This window comes from Triturus cristatus, chromosome 1_2 (assembly GCF_964204655.1).
Source record: "Triturus cristatus chromosome 1_2, aTriCri1.1, whole genome shotgun sequence".
NCBI classification, from domain to species: domain Eukaryota; kingdom Metazoa; phylum Chordata; class Amphibia; order Caudata; family Salamandridae; genus Triturus; species Triturus cristatus.
The window spans coordinates 217,822,569-217,840,812 of record NC_140580.1 but is presented as its reverse complement, the minus strand read 5'-3'; positions in this window follow the sequence as shown (position 1 = coordinate 217,840,812).

The following is an 18,244-nucleotide window of genomic DNA, read 5'->3' as shown; positions in this document are numbered from 1 at the left end:
GAAACACATGGCCTAGGCTCTAATGTCAGCTTCCTTATGTCATTATAATTGTTTGATCCTGGGCAACTCACAGAGTGCTTAGATTTTTCTTGTCGGTCTGGAAATGCCCAGAGTGATTCAGCTTCTAGAATTAGACTATAAAAGTCACCTCACACAATAGCTTAGCCAGAACCACACAGCTGGTGTGATCCCCTCCCTGCCCTCCATGCCCATCATAACATCATATAGAGAGAGCATGCCTCCCAGTGCCTGCTGCTCTTGTCTAAATCTAAGAGTCTGCGACATGCTGCGGTACCCTGCTTTGTGCCACTGCCCCCAGCATAGGCTACCCCTTGCTTCTAGATGTCTTTCTGAGCAACAGCGCAGGGAATGGCCAGCCTGCCAGCAAGCAGCCTGCAGCAGGCACTTGAGCACAGAGTAGCAAGAGAGACCAGATGCAAATCTCCAACACCACTGTATTAGTAGGCATGCAGAAAACACAAACAGGGCAGGGCAGTACATCTGGATGTGACACAAAGCCAAGCCTCCACCCACCTGTTTGATCCCGCACCCTTTCTTCGAGACTCTCCTTCAGCTTCTGTGCACTGACTGCTTGGTGCCGCCTCAAAGAGGGAGGCACGAGAAAGCACTAGGTTCCCTTACCATACATCTCAGCTCTACCAAGAGCAACGCATCACGGTTAACCTAACGCATTTCAGCACTTGGCCCCTGTTAAACCTGTGGTCTTTTGGCGTGTTTCCCCAGTCTTTTTGCTTTCTGAACTCCCGGTTTTAAATCTTTTTTTGCTGCTTTAGTGTCTCTGCACACTTTCTCACTGCTTTTCAGTGTTAAAGTGCAAGTGCTCCTATTGTAAATTGGATTATGGATTGGTGTTTCCATGATTGGCATATTTGATTTAATGGTAAGTCCCTGTTAAAGTGCACTGGGAGTGCCAGGGCCTGTAAATCATATGATGCTAGTGGGCCTGCAGCACTGATTGTGCCACCCACAAGAGCAGCCTTTCAAGGATTCTCAGAACTGCCACTGCAGTGTCTACACACAGTTCTGACTGCCATCTCGACTTGCCAAGTGCACCCACTTGCAGGCCCTAACCTTCCCTTTTCTGACATGTAAGAGCAAAGGTAGGCCAAAGGTACCCCGGTGTGCAGGGTGCAGTGTATGTGAAAGGTAGGACATGTACTGGTGCGTGTGACATGTCCTGATAGTGAAATACAGTGAATTTCGTTTATCACTATAGAAAGGCTATCTGTCCCATAGGATAGAATGGGGAATTGTTACACACACAGCCATTGCACATAGATGCAGTGGAGCGCATACGATTCAACCAAGGGCAAAATCAGTGGAACAGACGAATAACCTTGCCTGGGTGTTTTCACTGTTCTCACAACTCCGCAACGTTTGGGCTGCTGGCGAAGAACGGAATACATGGGAATGAGAACTACATTTCCCATGTTTCCGCTGTTCGCTGTGGCCCAAAAGAGAAACCTCTTTGCGGGTTCAGGAAGCCATTCGGAGGTACTTAACAGGCTCCTGACTATACTCAATGCAGATTATTCTGGCAAGGACTTTCCTGGGTGTTGCCGAGAAAACCTAGAACTACGCTGCGTTGTACAGTAAGGGTGCTTGCACTACCAGTCAACTTAGGTTCTTTTGTTAACAGCGTTAGTAGTGTGGGAATCTCAGGCTCAGCGCCCGTGTCAAGCTACATTTCTGTTTGGAGTTCAGTTTGTTCCCGTATTAGATACTTGACATTCTTGAGCTGGGGGGGATTCGTTTCAAGCCCTTTAGCACTCCTAGATTTATCGCCAAAATACCTTTTGTAACTCTAGGGGTGTATCTGCCAGCATATAAGGATACAAAGTGATGTTCATGGAGTAATGTGCATTAAAAGACTATCAGTAATCTGGAAAGGTTCTAGTTTTCAGCAGGAGGATAGGAGTTCCTCATTTCTACACGGAGAGTACAGTTACATGCAACATAGGTGTATTGCATGCAAGACATTTTTGTATGGCGTACAAACAACAGATACTTAATGACTAAGGGATATTAATTGGGAATAAAGGAAATACCTTCTAACCTCTCATGATTTACAACCACAGTCAAGAAAGGAAAAACAGTGGTACTACATTGGTTGTTAACGTTCCTTATTTCTTTTGCCGTTCTTTGAACAGCGTGCATCGTGAGTCCTATAGAGAAAAGGTTCACTCCCTGTGATGCCAGGCAAAAAAGGTGTATGAGGTGGGTACCCTGAAATATCAGTCAGTCAGTCAAAAAAGTCTTTATTCGATTCGCATCATAAAAGACATACTACACATATTAAAACAATTCAACTACAATGCAATTCATTTTACAGTACAAAATCAGACTTATAAAACCTTTAAAATATTACATAAAATGGTAGATTAAAATGGTCGCAACATGATAAAAATACAATAAAGTGCAAATTGGGGCACGTCATTTAACCCAGGGACCAAAATAAAATGCTAGTTAATGACAGCTAACAACACAGATCACGACTTAAGTTTCCTAGCCCTAAGGATCCAAGCCCAGCTAATAAATTTGGCAACACCAATTACTACAGGTTTTGATGTATCTGTTTTTAAAATTCTACTAGCAACCTGTGCAGGACGAGTACTCATTAGTCTGCAGACCGGTCGAAGCCAAACACGTCTAGGGAGTTGGTAGATTGGGCAACAAAAAAGGAAATGATCCATGGTTTCAATCTTGTCTGCACAAAAGGGGCATTTATCACTACCAAGAGGACTCCAACTTTTGGTGAGTCCTCGCAGTGGTAGGGCGCCCACTCTAAACTGGTGATACAGTTTACGATCAAAAAACTTCAAGATGGTATCCCAGTAGCTTTCATAAACAGACTCGTCCTTAAAAACTAGGAAAGTGACAGTCATCGTGGAACCTATAAGGGAAGCACATCTCCTGTTCTTAATATAACTCCAGTACGCATCCTTGAGGACCTTTTTTGCCGGGAAGACCTCTGTATCAGGGTTAGCCCATAGGTCACGCATCCCGAGATCAATCAGCAGGGTTTTGATGCTAGACAACCAGGGAATCCTGTGCGACCCCTCCAACCCTTTGATCTCCAAAAGGGCTTTTGCATAGATGGTTAGTTCAGGAGTAGTCCACAAACGACGCCAAAACGCCAGAGGTCTGTACCCTGCCCAGTCCTCTATAGGCTGGATTCCCAGATCGTACAATAGGGGGATGCGCGGAGTGGATTGGGGGAGCCCGATAGCTGACCAGAGGAATTTATTCTGGGCGGTCATCAACTTAGACAAGTTATTAAAACCCCAGATCTCGGCTCCATATAAGATGGCAGGTAAAATCTTGGAGCCATAGATCTTCATGAGTGGAGCTATTGGTTTTGTTAAAGAGTGTTTGTGCTCTTTCAGCAAGGCTCCTCCCAATTGGGCATGCTTGAGAGCGAGGAGATCCAGCTGATGGGACCAGCGGCATGTCTCGCTAAAGGTGACTCCAAGATAAGTAAACACTGCCGTTTGGGATAAGTTGACACCACCCAGACACACCTCCGCCTTAACGCGCCGGGGGCCACGAAAAACCATAAACTTGGTCTTCCCAACATTTATCTCCAACTCATGCTCGCGGCAGAAGATCTCGAAGCGAGACAGGGCCAACTGCAAACCCTGCCTCGTCTTCGAGATTAGAAGGGTGTCATCCGCGAACATGAGTAGGGGAATCTTCATTCCGGCCAGGGTAGGTGCATCAGTAGGGCTGTTTGAGAAATAATTTGCAACCCCCTTGCAATAGAGCTTGCCTCCTGTTCGCAAAGTCTCAGGGACAGAAAAGACTTCACTTACCTCTGGGTACAGCCTCTGGAACTGTGGGTTTCAGTTGCCACAGAGGAGGAAAGCAGCCTACACTGTCACCGTCACCGCTGCTGGCTTTGTGTCCTGAAGGCACCACAGAGGGCACCGCTGCACTTCGCACCACAATCCTGTTCTCACTGACTGCCACCGCTGCTGGCTTTGTGTCCTGAAGGCACCACAGAGGGCACCGCTGCACTTCGCACCACAATCCTGTTCTCACTGAGTGCCACCAGCACCGAGCCACTGCTTGTACCGCGACCAGTGGGAACCGCACTCTGCACCGCCTCGCTTCACTCCGCCGCCCTGGTCTCACCAACGACGTTGCTGCCCATTGACCTCGAAACCCTCTGGGGCTACCCAAACCAGTCATGTGCACTCTGCCCTTCTCCATGCAGGCTGAAATACAGCCTGCATGGAGAATATGGCCTCCCCATGAGCCGCTGTCTGGGCGGCGGCCCCACCAATCACAAAGCTGCATGCAGTGTTCTGATTGGCCTAGGGGAGGGAACCTGGCTGCCTGCTTCCTATTCCTGCCGGAGGCAGGAGAGCAGGAGCAGTGAAGACGCGGGACCCGGCCGGCAGAAATGTAAGTTTAATTTTTTTTAAATTATTTTTAAATTAACCCCCGCCCGACCTCTCCATGGTACCCTCCTCCCTGCGCGACCCTCCTCCCTGCGCGACCCCCAGCCCCCGCACTTGCGAGCCATGCCGGCCGCGACTGATCCTCACTAGAAGGAAGTGTCCCTCTTTGGACAAAGGTGCAAACCATTGCCAACTAGATACCCCCATTCCTAACAGCCCCGCATTACCGCACTGAAATGAACAAGGTATCAGCTCTTACTTTTTTGTCACAAAGTTAAAATACTGGGGCCTAGAGCAACTCCCTGTTACTCTTATTATGGAGACAGGATACAGGATATAATCAAGCAAAAACATGAAGAAACCTGCCCTTTTTCAATTCCATCAGGTGGGTGGTGAGGAAGGCCGCCTTTTCTGAGGCCTGGAACTACACCATGCAACTGAGAAGGTGAAGGAAGGGCCGCTGTTGGCCTTTGCCTGTAAACCAAATTCCACCTGTATACCAAAAGCTTTTAGAGGGTAGGTAACCAGTGAGTAGTCCTATACTTTTGCTGTTTGTTTTCCATGTTAACATTGCCTTGTTTAAAAAACCTGCTTTGTAACCTGTTGTACTGGATGTCAATTCCTTGAAAAGAGGAGCCGGTGTTCCAGATTGTTTTTTGTGTCCGAGATTACCATGTACTGTGTTTGATGGACTGTTATGGTTTAACAGTCCACCTAATTTAACTGTAATATGTTCCTGGAAAAAACATACAAGTTTATTAAACTATAGTGGTGAACATAAAAAATCTATTATTGGTTATTAAGGTGCCTAACGTGTTTACATGGTGAGCCTTATGACAAATGGAAGCAAGTTACGGACCGTGTATAACCACGTCAGGAACATTGGGCAGTTTTGACAGTTTGTATACCACAATATGGACTAATTTGTGCAATGTAGCTCACTTCACGGGCTTAACTGTTCTCTATTCAATTATCTGTTCTCTATTTACTATCACTGTAAGTGTCACACATATCAAATTCAAATGTCACACATAACCAAACACACTATGCATATGTCACACTTGAGTAGTCTCAAAACTTAGTAGCTATGCATCTCACTGGCTCCCACTGCCTCCTGAGCTTTGTGCTCTGCCCTTCGTAACAGATGGCTCAGCAAGGCGGGGCAAATCAATACCTTGCAAGGCCATCATCGGTAGTGCTTTAGCTCTAACAATGATTGATGGCTGTTACGCTGGTGTTAGAGGTGGGCAGTGTGTAGCCTGCATGCACTTAAATGAACGACCTGGGCGGCGCCAAATTTAAATATTTTGCGCACACCATGCACATCATAGCCCAAATTTAGCCCATCCGCCTGGAGAGGTTTTTCCCTCACAAGAGTGAAAAACATCGCTCATTTGTGTGGTGATAGTGCGCTTTCAGCACTCTATAGTGTATGGGTGCACTATACTCATGGTTAATATGTCTTAACATATATTCCTATTATTTGCAATGTTTTATGACCATTATTATGTATTCAGTAGAACCATTGAAACATTCATTATAGTGAAATGTTATAGTATGATTATGTATTTTAGTGGGTGACAAAGTGTCAACGCTTCTGTTCGCTGATGCCACCTTGTTGGTGTCAAAGACTCCAGTTGGGCTTCAAAAATTGTTGTATAGATACCAATCTTTCTCTGATGCACGGGACTTAGCTATTAATACCACGAAGACAAAGCTTATGGCTTTTAACCCCCCCCAAATCTTTTAGGAACAACTTTACACTAAATGGTACCCTTCTGGAGAGGGTCGGGAACTTTGAATAACTTGGCACATGACTCTCGTATAAAATGCTCTGGAGGCCCCATATATCTAAAATGCTTTTGAACCATAAACCCGTGACAGGGGCACTAAGCAAAGAACATCGCTCCTCGTATAGTAGGCCAGTTGCCCCTGCGCTCGTAGTTGATGAAGCAAAGGCATTTAGCTCGGCTCTGTACGGATCCGAGCTATGGGGGTTTGAAAACATGAATGAAATAAGCAAGTCTGAGCACAAATTTCTGAGGGATTTGGTGATGCTTCCCGCAACACCCCATTAACACCTTTAATGTATGACATGGGTAGGCAACCATTTAGAGCAATTGCTAGGCTACGCCCATTGCTTTTTTGGGCTCGCCTGCGGAGTACTGAAGAGCTTACCAACTACGCCTCAGCTCAAACGGAGGTAATGAATCTGGATGTGAACCATAAGGTCAAGTGGCTATCATATGTGAAGAAAACTATGATTCAACTTGGCCTTAAAGAATCATGGGATACCCAGACTCCTCCTAGTAAAGTGGAACTCAAGCGCAATTATTGGGATTGGATTGACAGGCAAGAACTCTGTAAGCCAATGTTGGGTAGATTGACAGAGGAGTTATTTTTGTTTAAGCAAACTAGAAGCTTGGAGCCCTATCTAGACGTGATCCAGGTCCCACGAGATAGGACTCTGTATATTCAGTTTAGGTTCGGCACGCTTCTTGTTAACAACCGAATGGCAAAGTGGCATACAGCCGAGAACATGACAGAGAGTTGCCCGTGCTGTGGAGCCTCGGTGGAGTGTGTTGCTCATGCCCTGCTTATAATAAAGCTAGGAGCAAATGGCTAAAACCAATATGCAGTGATATGGGCACCCGCGATTACCAGTTTGCTCTGTGCATTTTAAAATCCGATCCCAGCGTTCTGTTCTCATGTGGAGTTGCCAAGTTTTTAGGCCAAGCGTGGTTAATTAGAATCAGAGCCCTACAAGGTGTGACCCCAATGTAGATGTTTACGACTCAATATTTGTGATTAGACCATAGATTATATTGGCCTGCTCTATAACTTCTGAACACTGCTTATGATGGAGAGAGCACTAGCACTTTATATATTGTTTACCGTGATGGATTATGCCCTTTTACCCCTTTTTTTGAAAAAACAATTTTTTTAATTTTGTATTTTTTTTATTGTATGCATTACTATTAAAATTATTGTGTACCTGGGGTGGAAGTGACCTGTAGATAGTGACATGTACATAGTGTCCTAGACTTAAGTCTTTTATGAAATTTGTTTTATGTTTTTATTCAAATATGCTGCTACTAATGTTACGCTAAGATACTTTTAAACGACCTTCTGTTTTGTAAGACCTTTTTTATCACTGAACAGATGCTATTTTATTGTATAGATGTCAAATAATGCTTTTATGATACATGTTGTCGAATAAAGCTATTTGAACTGAACTGAACTGAACTGATTATGTATGTATCGTAATGCCTGCATATATAAAGCGCAGGACAGTCTTATAGCCACGTAATGTAACTGTGTTTGGTTTAAGTTGCCCGAGTTCTCAGGCCCAAGACTGTAGTTGGTTTTGCACCTCCTTAGCTTCTCTAGAAATAAAAATGATTAAATGCATGTTTTTTTCGAGAAATAGCAATGTTCTCATCCTACTGCAGGTGTCGGAATGCCAACTCGTTATTTTCAGATTGGAAAAGATACAAGGGACACTTTGAAGAGGGTTGGAAGCAAGAAGGGAGGACGCCTTTCGTGTCTGGTTGGCCTGGGAGCCAAGGTCGACTCAGTGAACAAAGAAAATTAATTAAGAGATCATGAAGTCGCCACATAGAAAAAGTTGCAATGGAAAGTTTTACCAGGATGACTAAGTAACAATCAAATTCCACATTGTATGATGTGCAGGGACAGAGACCCCAGACTTCTGCTAGCTTTCGGAGAGAAAGGAGCATCTTAGAACTAGCTCCTAGCCATAAGCACTTCAACCCATTTGACGTGAGTACTTCTTCGGAAGTCAACGCGTGCTGACACCTTTGGGAATTGATGGAGGGGCAATAGATAGCATCTCCTTTTAGTACAGCATAGAAACAGATTTGGTTTATATTCAATGAAAAGAGATTTAGACTCTGTATCCACTTTAAATTGTATCCTGATTTGAAATTTACTATTATCGTCCTTTTATGCCTAATCACATGCTAATTTTGAGATGTGTATACATCTTATTATTCTTGGCTTTATAATAAATTGACAACCTCAGAGTCGGAGTCAGTGGTCCTTTCAGGTATGATATATTGATGTATTGTTATGAAGTGTTTCTTCCCCTCCATCACTTTTAGTAGGTAAATACTAGTAGACCATCTGCGCTAAATTCTAGGAAGAAGATAAGGGTGCAATTTAGCGTAATCAAATGGTAGCAGAGGATGGTTTACCCCTAAAAAGTGAGGGGAAAAGAAAAATAAGGTGTAGAGTAGGAAGAATTGAGGTTCGGATGCAGAGAACGGAACATCGGCGAAGAGTGGCAGAAACTGGTGGATGCTGACGGTGCGGCGGAAATAAGGGCGGCGTGAGTATGAAAGATTCTGTGTGGTGTGTTAGATTGTGGTGGGTTTTATTTGTGTGATGTTTTGCGGAGTTGGGACGCATGTCGAGTGATTGTGGTTATTAGTACTGGTCCGAACACATGCGGATCAGGTAATTTGGTGAACGGGCTCAAGAGAAGTCCAAGATCCTGGGATAGTGGTGTTTTGCAATTGTCTGAGTAAACTGTGGGAGTCGTGAAGCGCTATCGATTATTCACTTGTATCAGGGAACTTTGTGCGAGTGCGGCAATATCACATGTGAGAAACCCCAGGTATCGGGGATAGATCGCAGTGATTAAAGTGACCAACGCAGGTCGTGGGTCACAGCGGATGCGTGTTCTTGTGTGAGAGTTCTATTGATCTTTTAGCGGACAGGCAATTATTTCTTTTTGTAACTGTAAGTTATTGTGACTGTGGTAGGACCAGTTACTTGGTTAATAACTTTGGGTTATACAGTTACTTGTAGTGTGAATGAGTGAGCGAGTGTACGAGGTGAAATTGTAAAGGTGGGTGAGCTGCTGCAAGGAGTGAGCAGTGACGTCTGTGTGCGCCGTGCTGGGATTGGTCGGTTGGTGTAATGCCACACTGGTATTGGTTGCTCTGCGTCCGTAGTCGAATATTGAATTGTGGGTTGGAAATCGATCGATTTTCATGATGCGTTGTTTTTGGGTGTTGAGAGATTTGTGCAGAGGCGATAGAGTGTGGTGACTCGGGCTGGAGAGGAAGCTTATACGGCAACGAATGTGGGCTTGCATACGATTGTCTGGCTTCAGAATTGGCATAAAATTACAGAGAATGAAGGGGAATTGGCTTTCACTCCTTATGGGTCATTTCGTATGGAGGTCCTGTATCAGCTGAGGAGGGTGATGGCTTCCCTTAAACCTCCACTTCGACCCACACAATTTGAGGCATTAAACGCTTGGATGAGAGCCGCATTAGCGAAGAGAAGAGAGGTATCACAGGGATGAATGAGGAAAGCGATGAAGGCATATCAAGATGCCAGATGGGATGCACAGCTGAAACGATGGAGAGTAGACACCATAGAAGGAGAGCGATTGTACCCCTTTCGATTGTTAGCAGGCGAGTCAGAGGGAAAGAGTAAGACAGAGGATGACAGCGATACAGATGATAGTTTTCTTGACAGGCTTTTAGCAGAATGTCCTCCCCCTTGTGACTCTAAGTCAGAGGCAGAGTATATGGCAATGAATGTGGGCTTGCATACGATTGTCTGGCTTCAGAATTGGCATAAAATTATAGAGAATGAAGGGGAATTGGCTTTCCCTCGTTATGGGACATTTCGTGTGGAGGTCCTGTATCAGCTGAGGGGGTTGGTGGCTTCCCTTAAACCTCCACCTCGACCCACACAATTTGAGGCATTAGACGCTTGGATGAGAGCTGCATTAGCGAAGAGAAGAGAGGCTTCACAGGGACGAATGAGGAAAGCGATGAAGGCATATCAAGATGCCAGATGGGATGCACAGCTGAAACGATGGAGAGTAGACATCATAGAAGGAGAGCGATTGTACCCCTTTCAATTGTTAGCAGGCGAGTCAGAGGGAAAGAGTAAGACAGAGGATGACAGCGATACAGATGATAGTTTTCTTGGCAGGCTTTTAGCAGAATGTCCTCCACCTTGTGACTCTAAGTCAGAGGCAGAGAGGTCACACCCACCAGAGGAGACTAGGAACAGGACAGTTGGGATCAGAGGAACAGTCAACAGGAGTTAGGAAAAGATTGCAATGGTATGGATTCCAGGAGGGTCAGGGGGAATGAGATACCCCAATTATGAGTCAGCACATCCTACAGGGAACATGCAGTTACCAGATGCTCTGTCAGTGCCAGTCACGATTGGACCAGTGGTCCCCATATATACTCCTAGAGAGAGACAGAATGACAGTCAACAGTATACAGGTGAAAGGGAAGAGACAATGTCTGGAGGGAGTCTTACAACTACGGGAACAGGTCTAGGCAGATACCCGTGGCTTATAGTACTCCACTGCCTTCTACTGCAGATCCGTCGAGAATGGACAGTGGGTCTGAAAGAAGACCGACAGGAATCTTAGCGAATTCTAGGTCAGACCTCTGAATGTGGGTTCAAACAGTGAGAGAGACAATGCTGCCAAGAGAAGAAATGACGAGGGCAGAACCACCTAGGGTACTGTTCGAGCCACAGGTTGTGTGTGCAGGTAATCACTGGAGGATTAGGAGCTGGGATAGAGAAGATCGTTCAGCCTTGAGACGGGAAGAAGGGGCAATACCAAGGAGGACACAAAGTTGTGACAGAGAGGACTTAGAATGGAAAAGAAATCAGAAAGTGTTACAGGGGGCAATAAAAGCACCAATGTTAGATGTGGTTCGATTGAAAGTGGAATTAGATGAAGTGGTTGAAGGGAATCTGCCTTTGGATAGAATTAATTGAAACATATGATCCAAATGAACTGCTATTTGTAGCCAAAGACATTGCAAGAAAGGCAAAACAGGCGTACGATGCATTATGGCAGTTAGAACAAATGTACGAGGTTGATTTGACAAAGACCAAGATGAGGCAGGGTTCTTGCAGACTAAATTATACAGACAAGGAGTTGGAGGAAAAGCGAACCGTTGGGTTGAAAGCCCAGATTAGAGAACTGGTAATAGGGATGCGAGCTTGGAAAGAACTAGACAGATGGGAATAGAGATGAGCCAAAAAGAAATGTGCAAAGACCGGGGTAGGTACCGCTCCACCTCAGGTGGGAGGAACGGGAGCCGCAGGTAATCTTCCCTTGAAAGAAGTGCAGAATGGAGGGTACGTACATGTGCCATGGAGCAGGGGTAATTTGGCTGCTTTTCCAAATGATTTTCCTTGGCTGAGGGAGAAACCTGCTGAGTGGTACAAGCAAATAGACCGGTTTGTTAAGATCTCGAAGGTGTTGTGGATTGATTTAAATACTTTGTTTGATATAGTGGTCCCGGCAGATCTGTGGGCTGCATGCAAAATTGCCATTGACTGGCCAACTGCAGAGCCACCTAGAGATTCAGTTACCCATGGTCCTTCACCTGACGTGATGAGGAAATATGAGCAAGTGATTACCTGGTTGCAGTCTAAGGTAGCTCCAAAGATTGTTGATTGGCTTAAAATCGATCGAACGACTCAAGGAATCAGTGCATGATTATTACGAACGATTGTTATTAGCTTTTAAACAGCATAGTGGGTTGGAAACTATTGATCAAAAGGATATGAGACAGCTTGTCTCAAATATTGTGTTAGGCTTGAAATCTGAGATTAGTTTGATGATACAACACCACCTGATATGTTGGCAGAATAAGTCAATGGATGAAATATTGCGGTATGCCAAATATTGTAGCGATCAAGTGGAATCAGCACAAAAGAATTTGCAAGACAAGTTGATGTTGGCTCAGTTGAGGAATGCAGACCATATGCAGGGAATTGGAGGAGGTATGGGTCGAGGCAGAGGAAGTGGCAGAGGTATGGGTCAACAGATGGTAGCCTAACCAGGTTAGGGAAGAGGCAGAGGTATGGAGATGAGCACTAGTGAGTGGGTGGCACAACTAAAGAAGGTTACTGCCTGCCATTATTGTCACAAGATGGGGCATTGGAAGTGCGAGTGTCGATTGAATCCTGCTAATCAATTCCAACATGAGGGAGAGGGACACATGTTCGAGAGTATACAGACCGTAACTAGACCTAGGTCAATGTATGGAGGTTGCGAGCCGCAAGTACAGGTGTCACAGCCTCCCAGAATACCCATGCATAATCAGACATACCATCAAATGCCGTATTTTAAAATACAAGACCGAATCTATCAATCTCAGGGTCCTCGTGGGTGTCAGAGGGGGTGCAGGAAGAATGCCCTCTAGATGCAGTACTGGAGGTAGATCAGAGTGGACCATTTGTGGATGCAGATGTGAATAGATATCCTGTCACCTTTTTATTAGACACAGTAAGAACAGACGTGGTCCCCAACTTATCTCTTTCTGGACAATCGATTCAAGTAGTGGGAGTCAACAATCAGAAAATGATCAATCCATTAACAAATGAATTACTGGTTAGAATAGGGCCGTTCCAAGATAAACATCAGTTTGTGGTTAGCAATACAAGACCAGTCTGTCTTTTGGGCCGTGATCTTTTGTGCAAATTAAATTGTACCTTATCATGTACTCCGAGAGGTGTGAAGCTGCAGACCTATGATGAGGATGCCGATTTCAAAATGGCCAATATGAGCATGTGTGCAGAAATGTTTGTGGTTCTGACAATAGCAGAATTGCCACATAATTTGACAGACTCAGTTGATCCGAAGGTGTGGGATTTTACAGGTGAGGAGATAGGGTTAATCCGAGGGGTGGAACCTGTTAAGAGACAGGTGAGACCAAATGCTGAGTTTCCACGAACCCCACAATATAAACTGTCTTCAGAGAGTCTATGATTACACAAGGCATTCTAAAGGAGATACGAGGAAGTCCCTGCAATTCACCAATCATGGGACTGCAGAAGCCTAGTGGCAAGTATAGAATAGTACAAGACCTGCGCAGGATTAATGAAATCGTGATCCCTTGTTGTCCTGTGGTACCTAATCCGTCTGTTATTCTATTCCAAATACCATGTGAAGCAGAATGGTTTACCATCATAGATTTGTGTCAAGCATTTTTTTCCATACCTTTGCATGAAGAGAGCCAATATTTGTTTGCATTTCGGATGGGCGACCGTGTCTTAACATGGTGTAGAATCCCTCAGGGGTATACAGAAAGCCCCTCCATCTTTAGCCAGTGTCTGAAGAAAAATCTTGAAGGGCTGGTGATGCCTCAGAAATCTGTCCTGGTTCAGTATATTGATTACCTCTTGGTCGCTTCAGAAACTGAGGACGTGTGCAGAATAGACACAGTGGCTTTGTTGAACCATTTGGCAGAGAATGGACACAAAGTGTCCCCAAATAAATTGCAGTACTGTTTACCTGAAGTTCAGTATCTGGGACATCGGATTGAGAAAGGAAAACGAAGGGTGTCACCACATCGCATAGAGGCGATCTTGCAAATGGGAACTCCGAAAACACAGAAAGAATTCCGCATGTTTTTGGGCATGGTCGGCTATTGTCGACAGTGGATCCCAAATCTTTCTTTGCAAGCAAAGCCCCTGTTGAGACTTGCACGGAAAGATATCAGCGATCCGGTACCATTGGATGAAGAATGCTTGAGAGCCTTCCATGAGCTGCAAGAAAGCAAATGTCATGCCCCAGCTCTTGGAATGCCAGAATATAGGAAAGCTTTTTCGCTCTTCTGCTGTGAGAAGGAAGGGTGTGCGTTAGCAATCCTTGTACAGACACATGGGGGTGCCCGTAGACCAGCGGCTTACTTTTCAGCCACATTAGATCCAGTAGCTTCTGCTTTGCCCGGATGTCTAAAATCCATTGCTGCAACAGGTGTCAGCATTGAAAGATGTGAAAGCATAGTGATGGGTCATCCATTAATCGTATACGTGCCACATTCAGTAGAATTGTTGATGACAAAAACTAAGAAACTCAGTATCTCATGAACACCAGGTTGACCAGGTATGAGCAAATTATTCTAGCATCTGAAAATGTCACGTTGAAATGTTGTACCACTCTGAACCTCGCTACATTGTTACCTCTTCCCCAAGAGGATGGAGACGAAAATTGTGAAGAACATGACTGTCTAGATGTCACTGAACTATCTACCAAACCTAGACCTGACATTGTCGATGAACCTTTACCTGAATCTGATTTGATCCTTTTTGTTGATGAGTCATGTCTGAGAGACAATGAAGGGTACCTAAGAGCAGCATTTGCTGTATGCACCATTAGCGGAGTAGTAGAAGCTGCCTGTTTAAATAGAGTATTCTCTGCTCAGGTAGCAGAAATCATTGCATTGATACATGCCTGTACTATTTCAGGTGGAATCTGAGTGACGATCTATACGGACAGTCAATATGGGGTTAGTGTAGTCCATGATTTTGGTCAGTTGTGGTCTCAAAGGGGACTTTTAACATCCTCGGGGTCCCCAATTCGAAATGGTGAATATGTGCGCCAATTATTGGACGCTCTGCAAAAGCCCAAAGCCATAGCAGTTGTGAAATGAGCGGCCCACGGAAGGGGAGAGGACTTTGTCATAAAGGGCAACAATTATGCTGATGAAGTAGCTCATTTTTGTGCCAAACATGCATGTGTTTTTAATGGACAATATACAGAAGAAAGCACAGAAGAGACCGAGGTCAGCATGATGTGAGCTGTAGTTGATACATGGAATGAGGTGAAGCGGTTACAGGATGAGGTCTCAGAGGAAGAAGCTGCTTCATGGGTTAGAGCAGGCTGTGAAAAGAGAGATGATGGCATTTGGGTGTCAACAGATAACAGAGCAATACTCCCTAACTATATATTGAGCCCAATGGCAAGGCAGATTCATGGAGCAGTTCATCTGGGACGGGATGCCATGGTGCGAGTGTTCAGGCAGACGTGGTTTAATCCACGTTTTCGTGTGAATGCTGAAGAAGTATGTCACAGGTGTGTTACGTGTCAGCACATGAATGCTGGAAAGAGAACTGTGGTTACAATGAGTCACATCGGAAGGTCAGGAGGTCCTTTCAACAGGATACAATTGGATTTCATTGAGATGCCAAGATGCAATAGGCTGAGATATGTTTTGGTGGTGGTGTGTATCTTTTCACGTTGAGTTGAGGCATATCCAACTCAGCGATGTGATAGTCTCACTGTGGCAAAGTTTCTGTTGCGAGAACTGATAACGAGATATGGATTTCCGACCTTAGTGGAGACAGATAGAGGAACTCACTTCCATAGTGAACTCATGAAACTGATGTGTGCGGCTTTAAACATAGACCAGAGATTGCAATGCAGTTACAGGCCCGAAGCGTCTGGTCTGGTGGAACAGGTGAATGGCACAATCAAAATGAGAGTGGCTAAGGTTTGTTCATCGACTGTATTGAAATGGCCAGATGTGTTGCCTCTCGTTCTTATGAGCTTGTGTAGCACTCCTGATAGGAGAACAGGGCTTCCCCCCCACGAAATACTAACTGGGAGAGCTATGAGATTGCTTATGGTACCAGCCACAGCATTGATCAATATCACTGATGATATGGTGTTGGATTATGGTAGGGGTCTGGCTGATGTGGTTAATTCTGTGTCCCACCAGGTCGAGGCTGCGACTGCATCCACCTCGAGAGTACTGCTGCATGACCTAAACCCTGGCGACTGGGTGCTTGTTCGAAAGCATGTGCGGAAGAGCTGTCTTGATGATCGTTGGAGAGGACCATACCAAGTAATATTGGTCACGAGTACAGCTGTGAAGTGTAAAGGACTGAAAAATACAACAATGGGGGAGGGTCCAAGGAAGAAAAGTTTATAGACCTGCAAGATAGTAATACCCCAATCAAGTTTACTACAAAACACAAAGAACTATCTTGGGTCTAAGAGTGAACAATGATCACAAGTGACAGAGGTTAGTTACGGTAAACTCCCACTAGGAAAAATCCCTTTATAGGACTGGAACCCTCACTCACCCTAGGTGACATGCTTCATCATTGAGTTCTTTCTCCCGATGGAAAAACCTAGTTCCACCTAGGGCTACAACCCCCTCACTGTGAGGGAGGAGTCCAGGGATGTTATATGTAAAGATGAGGCTGTATACAAAGGAGAAAAAGTTGCAATGGAAAGTTTTACTAGGATGACTCAGTAACAATCAAATTCCATATTGTATGATGCGCAGGGACAGAGACCCCAGACTTCTGCTAGCTTTCGGAGAGAAAGGAGCATCTTAGAACTAGCTCCTAGCCTTAAGAACTTCAACCCATTTGACGTGAGTACTTCTTCGGAAGTCAACACGTGCTGACACCTTTGGGAATTGATGGAAGGGTAATAGACATTGGTCGAAGTGGGGGGGATCGGCAGGGCACGGCGTGCCCCTACTTTTTCAATTCCAGGAATTCCGTTCCCCTACTTTTTTATTTTGAAAATGCATCCCAGGACGCAAGAAATCACCATCGCCTATAAATAAAGCTCGGCGTTCCTGGCGTTCGAGCGGCAGAGAAGTAACAGGACTCTGTCTTTTCCTTCTTACCCGGAGAAGAAAAATACAGTGTCCACTTCTGCTCTGTTGCTTCAGTTGCCCCCCCCCTCGCTTTCCTTCTTCCCTCTCTTTCTGTCTAGCAGTTCTTCTCTTACAGAAAACCAAGATTTCAAGATGGAGTTTTCACACTCTTTCCTCTCCTTTCTTTTATTTGCTCCCCTGTGAAATAGATTAAAAAAAGAAAATAATTTTTGCTGGAAATGTCGTATTTTAATTCCAAAGTGCAGCATCTGGAATAAAAGGTTAAAAATAGGAAAAATAACTAAATAAAGTAAGACAGAGTGGTAGCAAACTGACCAGATTGATTTTATTCACACCCAAACACATTAGCGCCACTTTTACAGAGTTTGCCAGTGAAGCGCTATTTTTGTTTTCTTGTCTTTGTTTTCCCTGGACTTGGAACTAGTGCACCAATCCTGAAGGTACTGCAATGTGTGGATTGGAAAACAAAATGTGTACTGCGGCTCTGCGTCCAAGGTTGTGGTCTTTTTACCATACTGCTTCCGTTTTGTAAGGATGTAAGCAATGGACATTGAAATGGGTCCATTCAGGGCCCTGTAGTCATGTCCTTAACTTTTCAGACAAAAGCACTCACTGATTTCTGAATAGTGAGTGTATATGCGTTAAGGTAACCATGTTGTTCCTGCTTACATTTCACATGGTTTGCTAAATTTTGCATTCCCTATGAGTGTTTGCTTTTTCCAGGATGTTGTTACTTTTGGTTGTAGGCCGCATATTGCTCTTGTCTAGTGCGTCATTTAAATTGAGCCGCATCCAGGTGTTTATAGCCGGCAACAATTGGGTTGTAGTTGAAGGCAGTCTGAGTTTTTCTCAGTGGGGCAGTATGGTGTTCAGGGCAGGAGAGAATGTGGCACTATGGCCAGAGCTGTTGAATTTGAAACTGGGAAACCAGGCTCAGGCTTAATAACCAGTCTATCAGACCACTCTCCTGAGGGAGCACATTCCTATGCTAGAGCTTAGTAGGCTGCACAAGACCTTAGAAGCCCTGGTGTCGTAGCACCGGCACGTGAACCCTAGCATGACAAGTGTAGGTTAACCTTCAAGGTTTGTCCACCACAATCCATACTGAAGTTCACCTCTAGCCTTGTGGGCAGGCCTATGAAGCAGCACACCCTAGAGCGACAGTGACTCTGTCACTGAAGTCACAGGACACTTGAGAAGGGCCAGCTCTAGGGCAGTGCAACCGATGGGACCGCACCGGGTGCTGACTTTGGGTGGAGGCATTATGTTTGCAAGTATATTAAGGTTTTAAAAACGCTTGGTCCCTCCTTCCTGGCCTCCAGCAATTTTCGGCAACAATAAAAATGTCACGATGACTCTGGTGTTTAATGTTCTTCCTAG